Source organism: Ascaphus truei, chromosome 21 (assembly GCF_040206685.1).
Source record: "Ascaphus truei isolate aAscTru1 chromosome 21, aAscTru1.hap1, whole genome shotgun sequence".
Lineage (NCBI taxonomy): Eukaryota > Metazoa > Chordata > Amphibia > Anura > Ascaphidae > Ascaphus > Ascaphus truei.
This window is the reverse complement of record NC_134503.1, coordinates 18,887,792-18,901,332: the sequence shown is the minus strand read 5'-3', so window position 1 is coordinate 18,901,332 and position 13,541 is coordinate 18,887,792. Positions and strand designations below refer to the sequence as shown.

Sequence of the window (13,541 nt, the reverse complement as noted above, 5' to 3'; positions counted from 1 at the left end):
CGCATTCCGCGACATTGTCAGGTTTTTGAGGCTCGGCAAAAAGTTTCACAAGGAAGCGAAATTCAGAAACAAAAAATGCCAAAAACATTGCAACCGCTTTTTGGAATGTGTCACACATCAATTAGATTGTAAGCTCCTCGGGGCAGGGACTCCTCTTCCTTAATGTTAGTTCTATGTCTGCAGCACTTATTCCCATGACCTGTTATTTGTATTATCTGTTATTTATATGATTACCCCCTGTATTACTGCTGTGAAGCGCTATGTACATTATGGCGCTATCTAAATAAAGACATACAATACATCCGTATTTAGGACAGGGTTGTCATTGTGTCCAAAACAAACCTGCGTGATTGTAGTAAAGTGGGCGGGGAATACAAGGACATTGTAGGCGTGTTGTGCCATGCTGATCGCTGTATACTGTAGCAGCTCTAGGGCGAGTGAGCATACAGTGTGCTTCCTGTAGTAGTGACTAACTGAGAGCTTCAACCACACAGCAGCTTAATGCTCCAGGCGTGTGAAGCATGTGTGCACAAGAGGATTAATAGCTGAGGAATAGGAGAGATACTTCCATTGAACATACCCGATGCAGCGGAGAACGCATGTGTGCACAAGAGGATTAATAGCTGAGAGATAGGAGAGATACTTCCATTGAACATACCCGATCCAGCGGAGAACTTGAGACATAGCAAGGTGGGAGAAGAGCTCATTTATTCCCCTTTAGAGGAACCGGATCCTTCAGAAGTGATAGAGGCTCTGCCGCTAGAGTAACAGGACGCTCCCAACGAACAAGACAAGACAATCCTAAGGAGACAGAAGAGATAACGGTAAGAATGTTTTCTCTGTACGATTTTGCACACAATATGTGATGTCAGTTGGCTGGCAGAATCTTCTAGTTATGCACATTCTACGCTGGATGAATGGCCATGGTAACATCTCATGCAATTCTCCCACGTATTAAGGGGATTTATTATTGGTATTCATTATTAATTACGTTTACGATGGTAAAGGGATAAATTGCAGTGATGCACAGATCACGTTATAAGATAGCGACACGAAACCGCATACTGATACTATCGGTGTGTTAGTACTTGCATCTGATTCTTAAAGAGTTCACACAGCAGGCATAAGCTTATAGGGCACCATGTTAAAATGGATAGGAAGCAAAACGTGACACAGTGTGTGCTCATTTGCATGTTATTACCCAGAATCCCTAGCTGCAGTGGAAGCATTGTATGCTAAGAGATAATGGGGAAAGGCAGGGTTGTGGACCTGTCTGGGACGTGTGACGGTGCTCACAAGTGTGATTTTTATTCTGTTTCATATATTTGACACAGATCTCCCCGGAGCAGAGCTCAACGCGCCACAGTCCCCGCCGAGAGAAAAGGAAACCGCACCAGTGACAGGTAAAGACACAAAAATCACCAGGCGCTCCTGCGAGTGTTTCAGATAGGAGGAGATAATGCAGTATAGTAAATGCACAATATAGAATGAAATGATATACAACCAGTGCCAGTTTGCAGCTCGACCTTCAGTGGATCTTCCTTATAGATCCTTATATAGTGGCAATGTCCAGAAGTCAGGGAGCGCAGACACCAGGATGAACATATGAGGAGAAAAAACAATAACACAAATGATAGTGCAATCCTGTAGGGTAAAGAAATATTCCAACTGGGAATGGGGACATGCACAGTGGATAGAAACAAAATATAGACAGATAGCCACTGCTATAGTCCTATGGGGTAAGAGGCTGGAATATGATCAGGTATACACATGACACAGTGGTTGAAATCAAGAATGGCCACACAAATGTAGAAAATGGTAAAAAAAAGTGTTTAGTAAAATGACATCAGGAGGCACACGGATGCAGTGGGAACTTGCAATCAAGCCCCAGAAATCAGGCAATGGAAATAGAGCGTAGTCTGTGTCCGTTGTGGGAGAGATAACCTGTATGCGTAGTAACTGCTGCAGGTGAGTCAGGCTGCGCCGGCGCTTCCTCCACTGTCAGCCTCCGCAGGACTTCCGGGTTAGATTCTCTCCACCAGTATTCGGCACCACGTGACTGCGTCACACTGCGGGCAAAGCAAGCTGCTATAAAACAGGAACCAAAGACTCAACGTAAGTAGACTTCTGCGTTTCGCTAACAGCTTCCTCAGGAGTCTGTGGTGCCTGTTAGTGGCTGGCACACGAGCACAAGGAGCAGACCACAGGGTTTGATTACTGTCTTCATACAGGGTTTTGATTACCGTCTTCATTTGCTATTGCCATTAATCTTACATTGACTGTTGTGGACTCCTGGTGCTTCTTTGCAAGCTGCTTTCTTGCAAGCTGTGTTCAGCCTTTACTGTACCATTGCCCACAGTTTCTGGTAGTACTTGAACTACTGGCATTGACTTTAGTGGATTCTTGCTGCCCTGCTATTAGCTGTTTAGCTGTATTTAGCCTACACTGTATGTTTGCTATCTATTTTCAGGGGTGTCTGATTTGACCGGTTATAGGGGAAGGGAGGCTTAGGGAAGTACCTCTGGGACCTTTTGGACCAGTGGGAATGGGCCAGATGAAGAGGTAGTCCCTCGAAACGTTGCCCCCCTAGCATACTTGCCATTCTCCATTTTTTGTGTATATTCCTTGTGTTTCATGTTTTTTTCCCCTTTTCCTTTTTTCCCCCCCACCCCTCACTTTGTGACATGACCATTTGTGATACTGGTTTCTGCAAACACACTTGATTTATTTCTGGTTTGTTTTATTATTAAATGTTTATTCTGCATTACAACTGTTTTCATAATTTAGCCATTAGACAGTGAGTGCTGGTACTTACGTAGATTTGTTAGTATTATACAGGGGAATAAGGGTCCCCTTTGGTTCCGTGCACCCTGCAATTGCATTAATTTAACATCATCAGAGTGCTGTCTATCGTCCCCCTTTTTCCCTTATCATTTGTGTTATTGTTTTTTCTCCTCATATGTTCATCCTGGTGTCTGCGCTCCTTGACTTCTGGACATTACCAGTGACAGGTGCAATCTTTGACACACGTACATATGTATATCTGAATTTATATAGCGCATTCCATGTACATAAGCGCGTTACGGCAGTAATACCCGAAACATAAAAGTAATAAGCGCTTCAGTGTAACAGTAACATTAAGAAAAGGAGTCCCTGCCCCGAAGAGCTTACAATCTAAGTCAGACTGTCATACTCAGAATAACTTGGGGGTCCATTCTTAAATTCAACTACAAGAATTGCGCCACACCAACTCTCTCCCAACCCCCTATCCCATCTCTTTCCCCCACAGCCCTCCCCATCCCTCTCTCCCCCACCCCCATCCCTTCTCTCCCCCGTCACCTCTGTCCCACACCCCTCCCCTCCATCCCCTAACTCTCCCCCACAGCCCTCCCCATCCCCTCACTCCCCCACAACCCTCCCCCATCCCCTCTCCCCCACACCCCTCCCCTCCATCCCTTCTCACCCCCACCCCTTCTCTCTCCCCCAACCCTCCCCACCATACCCTCTCCCCATCCCCTATCTCCCCCATCCCTTTTCTCCCCCCATCTCCACTCCCCATTCCCTCTCTCACCCCCACCCTCCCTCTCTCCCTCCCATCCCCCTCTCCCTCCCCCTCTCTCCCCATCCACTCTCTTCCCCCCATCCCCTCTCCCCATCCCTTCTCTCTCCCCATCTCCACTCTCTCCCTCCTATTTCTCCCCCCTATCCCCCATCCACTCTCTTCTCCCCAGCCCCTCTCTTCTCCCCATCCCCTCTTCCCCATCCCCTCTCTCTCCCCATCCCCTCTCCCCATCCCCTCTCCCTCTCCCCCGATCCCTCTCTTCCCCATCCCCTCTCTTCCACATCCCCTCTCTCCGCCATCCCCTCTCTATCCCCCCCCATCCCTTCTATCTTCTCCTCATCCTCTCTCCCCATCCCCTCTCCCCCTCATCCTGTCTTCCTCCCCCCTATCCCCTCTATTTCCCTATCCACTCTTTTCTCCCCATCCCCTCTTTTCTCCTCCATACTCTCCCTCCCCCATCCCCTCTCTCCCACCCATCCCCTCCCTTGTCCCCATCACCTCTCTCGCCATCCCCTCTCTCCTCCCACATCCCCTCTCCCCCAATCCCTCTCCTCCCCACCCCTTTCCTCCACCACCCCTCTCTTCTCCCCATTCCATCTTTCCCCACATCCCCCTTCTTTCCCCTATCTCCTCTCTCCCCCATCTCCCCTCTCATCCCCCCACCCCTCTCCTCCCCATCCCTCTCCCTCTCCACCCCCATCCCCTCTATCTTCCCTCCATCAGCTCTATCCCCAAACAACATCTCTCTCTCCCCCCATCCTCTGCCTCTTTCCCCCATCCCCTATCTTTCCCCCCACTCCAGTCTCTTTCCACCCCCCGTCTCCTCTCTTTTCCCACCCATCCTCTCTCTTTCCCCCCATCCCCCCTCTTTTCCCCTCTCTCTCCTCCCATCCTCCTCTTGCCCCCCATCACCTCTCTCTCACCCTCCATCCCCTCTCTCCTCCCCCTTATTTCCCCTCTCTCAGCCTCCCATCCATTCTCACTCTCCCTCCTGGTTAAACAGCCTCCCAACTATTGACGGCCCCGATCTAAGTGGTAAGTAGGGAGAACTTAGAGACAGTAGGAGGGTGTTGTGGTAAGTGTGTCTGCAAGGGGTCAAGGTACATGAGATTATAGTATCAGCCAGCAGATACCCAAATGCTTAATTATAGAGGTCTTCATTTAATATGAGAGAGAGAGAGAGAGAGAGCCACGGATAGACGGATATTGAGGGGAAGGGTATTCCAGAGGTGTGGGGCAGTAAGGTTTTAGGGAGGAGAGGGCTTTATATACAAAAGGGGTAGACAGAAGACATAATTGAGCAGAACATAAGAGTTAGGTTGGTATATAGCTAGAAATTAGGGCTCAGATATAAGGAGGGGCAGAGGAGTTTATAGCCTTAAAAGAGAGGAGAATTTTGTAAGTAATACTCCTGTAAAAAGGAAGCCAGGAGAGGGATTTCAGCAGGAGAGACACAGAGACAGATTTAGGAGAGAATAAAGTGATTCTAGCAGCAGCGTTTAGGATAGATTGTAGGGGAGACAGGCGAGAGGCAGGAAGGCCGGACAGGTTACAATAGTCGAGAAGGGAGAGAATGAGGGCCTGCGTTAGGCCTGGGACCCGTTGCGCCCGGCGGCGCGGGCGGCCACACGCGAGTTCCCCACCAGCAGGGGAATCCTCCCGAGCCGGTCCCGGTCCCCCCTGGCTGCACAGCTCACTACATGCTGTGACGCGTCAGCCGCTACGGGATACAAGAGAATGGTGATCCCTAGTGTTGACGCGTCACGTGGTGTGGCTGTGAGCCAATGAGGACGGGAGGCTTCGGGAGGAGAGGCTTTGGGGAGCGGGGAGGAGTGTGGGGGAAAGCAGCGTGAGTGCCTGTCTGTGTGTGTGTATGTGTGTGTCTGAGTGCCTATCTGTGTTTGTGTGTGTGTGTGTGTGTGTGTGTGTCTGCGTGTGTGTATGAGTGCCAGCCCGAGCCCAGGGAGGGAGGGGGGGGGGAGAGTAGCAGGTCCCTCCGCTCAAGCCACACCCCCCCTCCCGCTAAAACCTCCCACTCCCGCACACCTCCCGCTCCGGCTCCCTACAGACCGCATATCGCGGTCTTTGTATGTCAGCGCCCCGCCTGTCTGCAGTGCGGGGGTGCTGACGGAGGGAGCGGGGCCTTAGCCTTAAGAGTTTTAGCAGTTGAGGGACAGAGGAAAGGGCGTATCTTTGCAATGTTATGAAGGAAAAAAACTACAGGTTTTAGCTACACTGTGAATATAAGAGGAGAATGTGAGGGAGGAAGAACCTAGGCAGCGTGCTTGTGATACTGGTGTATTATAGTGCTGCCAACAGTAATGTAGAAGGGGCTGTCGGTCCAGGCTTGGGAGGAAGTATGAGGAGCTCAGTCTTTGACATGTTAAGTTTGAGTCAGCGGAGGGCCATCCAGGATGATATTACGGAGAGACATTCAGAACTTTGGTCTGTACAGCAGGTGTAAGGTTGAGGGTTGAAAGGTACATTTGTGTGTGATCAGCATAGAGGTGATATTTGAACCCATCTCTTTATAATATTGCTCTTGTCTTGACCCACCCCTATCTCCCCCTTATAACCACTCTTCAAAACATTAATTGGCGTAACTGGAGAAAAATGGAAGCACAGCACCTCCATACATTGATGCAAAGGGGGGTTTATCAAAGTCTCTTGGCTGTAAAACAGGTAAAAGTGGTTTAAAAAAAAAAAAAGACTACACCACATTTATCCAATGGAAAAATCCAAGTGACAACCATCTGAGTGCCTGAAGGGTCAGGGTGCCTGAGTGCCTGAGGGGTCGAGGTGCCTGAGTGCCAGAGGGGTCGGGGTGCCTGAGTGCCGGAGGGGTCGGGATGCCTGAGTGCCAGACGGGTCGGGAAGCCTCAGTGCCGGAGGGGTCGGGGTGCCCGAGTGCCAGACGGGTCGGGATGCCCGAGTGCCGGAGGGATCGGGGTGCCTGAGTGCCAGAGGGGTCGGGAAGCCTCAGTGCCGGAGGGGTCGGGATGCCTGAGTGCCGGAGGGGTCGGGATGCCTGAGTGCCAGAGGGGTCGGGATGCCTGAGTGCCAGAGGGATCGGGGTGTCTGAGTGCCAGAGGGGTCGGGATGCCTCAGTGCCGGAGGGGTCGGGACGCCTGAGTGCCGGAGGGGTCGGGATGCCTGAGTGCCGGAGGGGTCGGGATGCCTGAGTGCCGGAGGGATCGGGGTGCCTGAGTGCTGGAGGGTTCGGGGTGCTACGACCCCTCCGGCACAGTGCAGTCACATGACCGATTTCAATAGCAGTCACGTGAGCGCGGTGGCCATTTGGGAGGAAACGGTCTCTCTTCCTTACTGATTAGATCGCGACGTGAGCTTCAGGACACGGTCTAAGCTATATATAAAAAAAACACCCTCTCCAGAGTGCAATTCCCCCGTGATGTGGTGACCATGGCCTGGGGCACCCAAAGGGTTCAATTTGATTTTTTGGGGGGGTAAGTCTGGGGGCTCCACAAAACGCGATTAACCGTTAGAAAATGGTGGGAAATAGCGTGACATTTAGTGTATGTCACAAGGTCCCTGGTGTACTAGCTTTCATATACAGGGGAAATCTTAAGGGCAGACAAAGGGTTAGAGCATCAATCACCCCCAAAACTTTTTTCCTTACCTTAGTAGAAACGGGGGTCCTACAGAGTTTAACTGTTGAGCTCCCAGCTCCAAAGGATCTCTCTCAGTTGCCCTTAAATTTAAATTCTACATTTCCCCCCCTCCCCCCTATAAATATGGCCTGAGGGGTCACAATAGAAAGCTACGACGAGTCTTTGCTTTTCTATTATTCGTCGGAGCCCAAGGTGACCTGGCAGCCATATTGTTCTCACCCGGTAATTGGAAGTTACCTGGAAATGGGAACATTGAGGTTGAACTCCATGGGATCCCCCCGGAGTTATGAAGGTAAGAACAAATACTTGAAACTACCAATAATAAACAACGTGCTTCAGTCAGATGCAGCATTGTTGAATTCCTCCATCTCCTGAGGATAAAAGACGTGTAAACAACTTGAGACAGGCTACAGACAGCAGTCTAATAGCAGCACATATATTTATTTACAAAAGCATCCAAGCTTGTGGTTCCTGTAATGAAACATCAAACAGTGCTATTCCCATGCTGGTAAGAAGCAGGTATGTTAACCAGTCCAGTGCCAGGAGTCTGACAGCACCAGAGGGCCATCGCACCCCGGGCACTTCCATGTTTTTAAAGGAAATGCTGTATTAAACCCCTTGGGCGTGGGAAGCATTGTGGGCAAAGGGTAATTCTACATAGAGGGCACTTTTTGTTCTTCAGCTTCTTATCTACTTATCATTGCAATCGGCTTACTAAAAAGATTGCACCACATTTATCAAAGGTAAAAATTCCATTGGTTTAACTATTTGAGTGCCGGAAGGGTCGTGGTACCTGAGTGCCATGGTCCCTCCGTCACCGTGTGATCATATCACCGATTTCAACAGTGGTCATATGACCACGGTGGCCATTTTGGAGGAAACAGAAGAGGAGGGATCCTCCTCTGTTTCTTTACTGTTAGATCGTGACGTGCCTGCCATGGGAACACCGGGCGGGATCTAAGCTAAAGAAAACACCCTCCCCCGCAGTGCCAGTCCCCATGACATAGTAACTACGTCCTGGGGCATCCAAAGGGTTAAATTGGATATCACTGAGTTTCCATAGGATTCAATGGCCGTGATAAAGCAGAATATCAGAGAATATCCCACCATGAGGCATCTAGGACAATTAGCCATTCAGCCACTGCCGGTTCACCACCAGGACAGTTCGCCACTGCAGGTAATCCTAAAAATTCTAAACCCTTAATCCTTACCTTAAAACCCTAGCCCCTTACCCTAAAAATCAGAACCTTAAACGAATAATCATACCCTTAACCCTTTACCCTAAAAATCCTAACCTTAACCCCTTACCCGAAAACCCCCAAAGTTCTTATCTTAACCCTAAAAACAGTAATCCCTACCTCAGCTAATTGTCCCTTTCTGAAGTGGAAGCAATGACTCTATTTATTTTCCACTTTAAGGGCGATTGACTCTTTCTTATAAAACTAGTGATAAATAGATTTGCGGGCCTGTTATGTAGGCCTCAGCCTTTTACTCCTACACAGCCAGGGCCTCTGTCAGCCAGGGAGTTTTGTCATTTGCAACCCTGGAGGAACGATTTCTTCTTAAATGCCATCAGGAATCATGACATTCCCATTACCCTTAATAAATCATTGCAGGTTATTAGAGTCAAGTAGTTTTATAATGGCCTGTGGTGGAGTAAGATAAATTGAATCACTGAGCAGAGGCAGAGCAGAGAATGTTTATTATTTTGGCATAGGAACAAGGCCTACTTTCTAAGCCTTCGACCGTGTGGAGGTGCGCGCGTGATGTCACCCGCGTGAAACGTGAGTGTTTTGTGGACAAGGTAGACGCGCCATGGGAGGCGTGTCTACTGGCGTGTCTGTGACGTCACGGAGCTGGTTTGCCCGTCGCTCAGTTTGAACTGATTCCTCCCGCACCGCCTCCTGCTGTCACGCGTGTGCATGGTCTTTGGGCACGATCAATGCCTTAAGGCAATGTGATCGGCAGACCGTGCGGAGCCGTCTGCACGCTGAGAAAACAGACTGCCTTAAGGCAGTGTTCGCGTCCATGCGGCGTGCGGGCGCTTCCGCGCGGACGAAGAAGGTGGCGCGCGTTGTGTGAGAAATCAGAAATCAGTTAAACTGATTTCTCAGAGCGACAGACAGGTCACGTAAGCGGTTCGCCCAATGAGGGCGAACCAGCTCCGTAACGTCACTGGCACGCCATTAGATACGCCCACAGACAGCGTGCACACCATGGCCAAAAAAAGCAGGTGACGGCCGCGCATGCCTTCGCACGGGCAAAGGCACCATGTCCCCAGCCTTAGTCTTAAACATCCTGTTCACACATTTCAATGTCCTGGATCCTGTGTCATTAGAGGACTTGGTTTCAAAAATATGTTTTAATTTACCTCTTTCATCATAATCAAGTTTCACTGTCAAACTTGAAGCAGTTTCTAAATCCAGACAAATATTGACGTAAAATTGTCCGACATGAATTTTCTGTGTCTTGTAATATCAACGCAACTCTCATTTCATTTGGGTATGATTCTTGAAATAATGGTTCAGGAAACCACTGTGAATGTTTATTGCTTGAAATTGGTAATTGTGATTTTAGGATTTAGGGATCTGTGTGTGAAGGCAAATTATGTCATTGTCATATTGCGCCTGTGCGTCAAGGTCTTTGCTTCAAATTTTGCACAATGCGTGTCTGCTTACAATTTGGGGAGCGTCAATAGGAGAAGTTACATGATGCACCGATTATACGGGGGTGTATCCAATTGTCCGTCTGTCACTTTTTTCCGTGTCAAAAATGTGTCAGTTCTAAGTTGATACAAACCTCCTTGTCTGATGTGAGAAATGTGAACAAGCTTGTTATACAGTATATTATATAAGTTAGGGCTGGGGGGCATGAGACTGAGTGCGGGGGGCGCGGGGTTTACAGAAGCCCCGCGCGCTTCCTGAAGGCACTTAAGCCGGGGGAGCTGCAGGGCCTCTGTAAACCTAACTTACCTTGGCTCCGGTGGCTTCTCACACGCGTCGCCATGGCAACGTGACGTCATGAAGCCGATGAAGGGGGGCACGGAGTTGAGGGGACCGCCGGCAGGTCGGGCGCAGGGAAAAAAGTTTGCGCCCCCCTGGGTTATATCAGAAAATGGTACAAGTGCTTCAAGACAAACTTTGTATGTGACCCCATTTAGGGGCCTATGCAGAGAGCAGCGCTTAAAAAAGTTGGAGATTTTAAACACTTGTACATATAATGGCGTGAATTTAGCTCTGTATGCAGAAAGGTCCGATAACTGGCATTATAACCATGCACGATTATGGAGAGTTTAAAACGGCGAGATTCGCGCTGCTGAAAAGTGATTAGAAACAAGCGCGTGTTTTAAGTTCAAAATTGTTCAGTTATTTTTGCCGCGCAAATGACGAGCGAGACCACTGCTGTGACACTTACAGCAGCTCAGCTCCACCTTCTTGCCAACTTTTTTTGGCGTACATAATTGAAGTACATCTCTCCATGTTCTTGGCGAGATCAGCCGCGACATGCTGATCGGCCCTTCCTGCATACGGCGGGTTTAAACACTGACGAAATATCCCTTCTCGCCACCCGCGCGGCGAGTTTTTAAAACAAAAAACAAAAAATGGCTTTCTCTCTTCTCCCGTTTCGCGCCAGATCTTGATTTTCACTTGACATATTTCGCTGCAGCCTGGCGAGATTGCGCTTATCGCTCCTCTCTGCATAGGCCCCTAGTGTGTAATCTTGTTTTTATTTAATTTCACTATATATAGAACCTCCCATCCATCTCATAGCTGTGATAAAGATCCAGTCCTGGTGTTCTATTCCTGTGTGCAACTTTGGTATAAATGAGGTGGATCGGCGGAAAGACTGGTATGGATCATTACTGTGATGATGAGCTAGAATATGTTGACTTGCATGGTACTGGCATTGCTCGTGGCACGGTACTGGCATGGTACTGGCATTGCTCGTGGCATGGTACTGGCATGGTACTGGCATTGCTCATGGCATGGTACTGGCATTGCTCGTGGCATGGTACTGGCATTGCTCGTGGCATGGTACTGGCATGGTACTGGCATTGCTCATGGCATGGTACTGGCATTGCTCGTGGCATTGCTCGTGGCATGGTACTGGCATTGCTCGTGGCATGGTACTGGCATTGCTCGTGGCATGGTACTGGCATGGTACTGGCATTGCTCGTGGCATGGTACTGGCATGGTACTGGCATTGCTCGTGGCACGGATGAGTGTAAACTCGTAGATCTTAAAAAGCCAGGTGTCAACCTCCAGAGAGTTTTGATACAAGAGAGATGAGATTGCACGCTTCATGGATCTGGCATCAAGTCAAGAGGAAGCCATAGATAGCAGTTAGACTCTGAGGTTAGATGATTTTCTAGAATATATTTGCATTTCTTTTAGGGCATGTGTACTAGGACAAAATACTAAATTATTTACTAATCATCTCTCACTCGCACACACCCCTCTCTTCCTCCTCTTACCGCATTCTTCCAGCACTCTCACATTTCCCCCCAAGCTCCTCCATCTCTCCCACAACCCCAAGAATCACACACCCCTCTTAAGAATCACATACCTCTCCCCCGAAGAATCACACACCTCACTCCCCCCCCCATACGCCAGGAAGAATCACACACCTAACCCCCCTCCCCCCGGAAGAATTATACACCTCTCACCCCTCCCCCCCACCAAGAATAACACTCCCCCCCCACAATCCCTGGAAGAATCAATCGCACACCTCCCCCTTCCAAGAACAACACACACAGCTCCTCCACCTACCAAGAAACAGATGCACACTCCCCCCTCCCAAAAAACACATGCACAAACCACCCCAAGAATCACACACACATCCACCCTCCAAGAATCACGCACACCTCACCCCCCCCAAGAATCACACACCTCCTCCCCCTTCCCAAGAAACACACCACCTCCCCCCCACCCAAGAAACACACACCTCCTCCCCCCACTCAAGAAACACACACCTCCCCCACCCAAGAAACACACACCACCCTCCCAACCCAAGACACACACATTACCCCCCCCCCCAAAAAAAATTCACCTTCCCCCTCCCAAGACACACCCACCTCCACCCAAATGTTACCTCCGGTGCTGATGCAGAAGTTGGGCCCAACGTCTGACGTTGACGGCGGGGAGGTATTGCTCCACAACTGGGGACTTATTTTCGCTCCAAGAGGTTTGGAGCAGCAGTTTCAAAAACCCTTCAAATCAGACGTTTTAGTCAGCCTTTCGGGACACCGGGACGAGGGCTCTAAAACCGGTACTTTCACGGTCAAACCGGTACATATGGTCATCTTAGGCCGCGCTATAGTCCCGGCAACACGACGTCGCGTCAAAACAAATGTATTGAATCCGACGCGACGGAGCGAGGTGTGTGTGAAGTCAATTTCATTTTATTTTTTTGTGTGACGTCAGCATCGCCGTAGCAAGGACTATAAGCGCGGCCTTTGGCATGTGTGTCGTTGCACCGGTTGGATGGTACATACTTGAGCATTCCAAGTGTGCAGTTTATTCCACATGTGAGCATCTGCTACTTACACTAACCAAGTGGGACAATTATCAGCCCGCCACGGCCACCTCCTTCTCGTTACTTTGACCACCAAGTACGTCGTGAAGATGACTTTCACCACCACAACACTCGGAGTCACGTGGTTGACTACCAGAAATTGAACCTCCAAATGAAAATGAGGTGATTTAAATATGAATGTGGTTTTCTCTTCTCCTTCAGAGGGTTCCTAACGGACGGCAGTATTGTCAATCTAATTTTGGTCCATATTTACTCCATTAGACACCTTCTGGCACAGCTCGGTAAATATTCTCTTCCAGGCCAGCATGGAGTAGCACTTTGTTAATATGGACCTTAAAAAAGCTGTCCTCACTGTCCGTTTTTTGTTAACCTCCCCCTCCCCCTTTTTTTTTGCTGAAACACCAGAACGTTCCAGCTCCAGACACCCCGTTTTCTAGATACTTACCAGTAAAAAAAGGAAAACTTACCGGTAAAAGTAGCACATTCCTGTCCCCTCCAGCAGGGGTTTATATGGAGGGTTAAATGTCCCCCATTTTACAAAACAATGGGAAGCCGCAACGTCCTCTACTTCCCATTTGCCTCCATGATGCAGGGGATTTAAATACCAGGAAGTACTTTTACCGCTAAGCAACCAAGGGATCCCCGGAGCTGCAATTAACATGGCTCCACTCCGGGGACCCCCTGCTTCCCATCCTGGTAGTACAAAAAAGGGGGGGGGTTGGAGGTTTAGATGGAGTACTGCTGTTCTGCCCTAATTAGTGGAAAGCTTTGAGCTTGTTCTCGCAAAGCAAAAATAGATACTGATGATTTTCCTC

The 13,541-nt window shown here is 49.3% G+C and overlaps 1 protein-coding gene across 2 annotated transcripts in view; it reads left to right on the top strand.

Annotated features, from left to right (window-relative positions):
- The first annotated feature begins 443 nt into the window (after positions 1 to 443).
- The window catches only part of LOC142472277 (uncharacterized), a 114,028-nt gene continuing 100,930 nt past the window's right edge, over positions 444 to 13,541 (top strand). Inside the window, exons 1-2 of one of the 2 annotated variants that reach the window (XM_075579244.1) lie at positions 444 to 824; positions 1,335 to 1,403. The gene's annotated coding sequence lies outside the window, so the exon portion shown is untranslated. The remainder of the gene's footprint in view (positions 825 to 1,334; positions 1,404 to 13,541) is intronic. The other variant, XM_075579242.1, reaches the window with a different exon arrangement.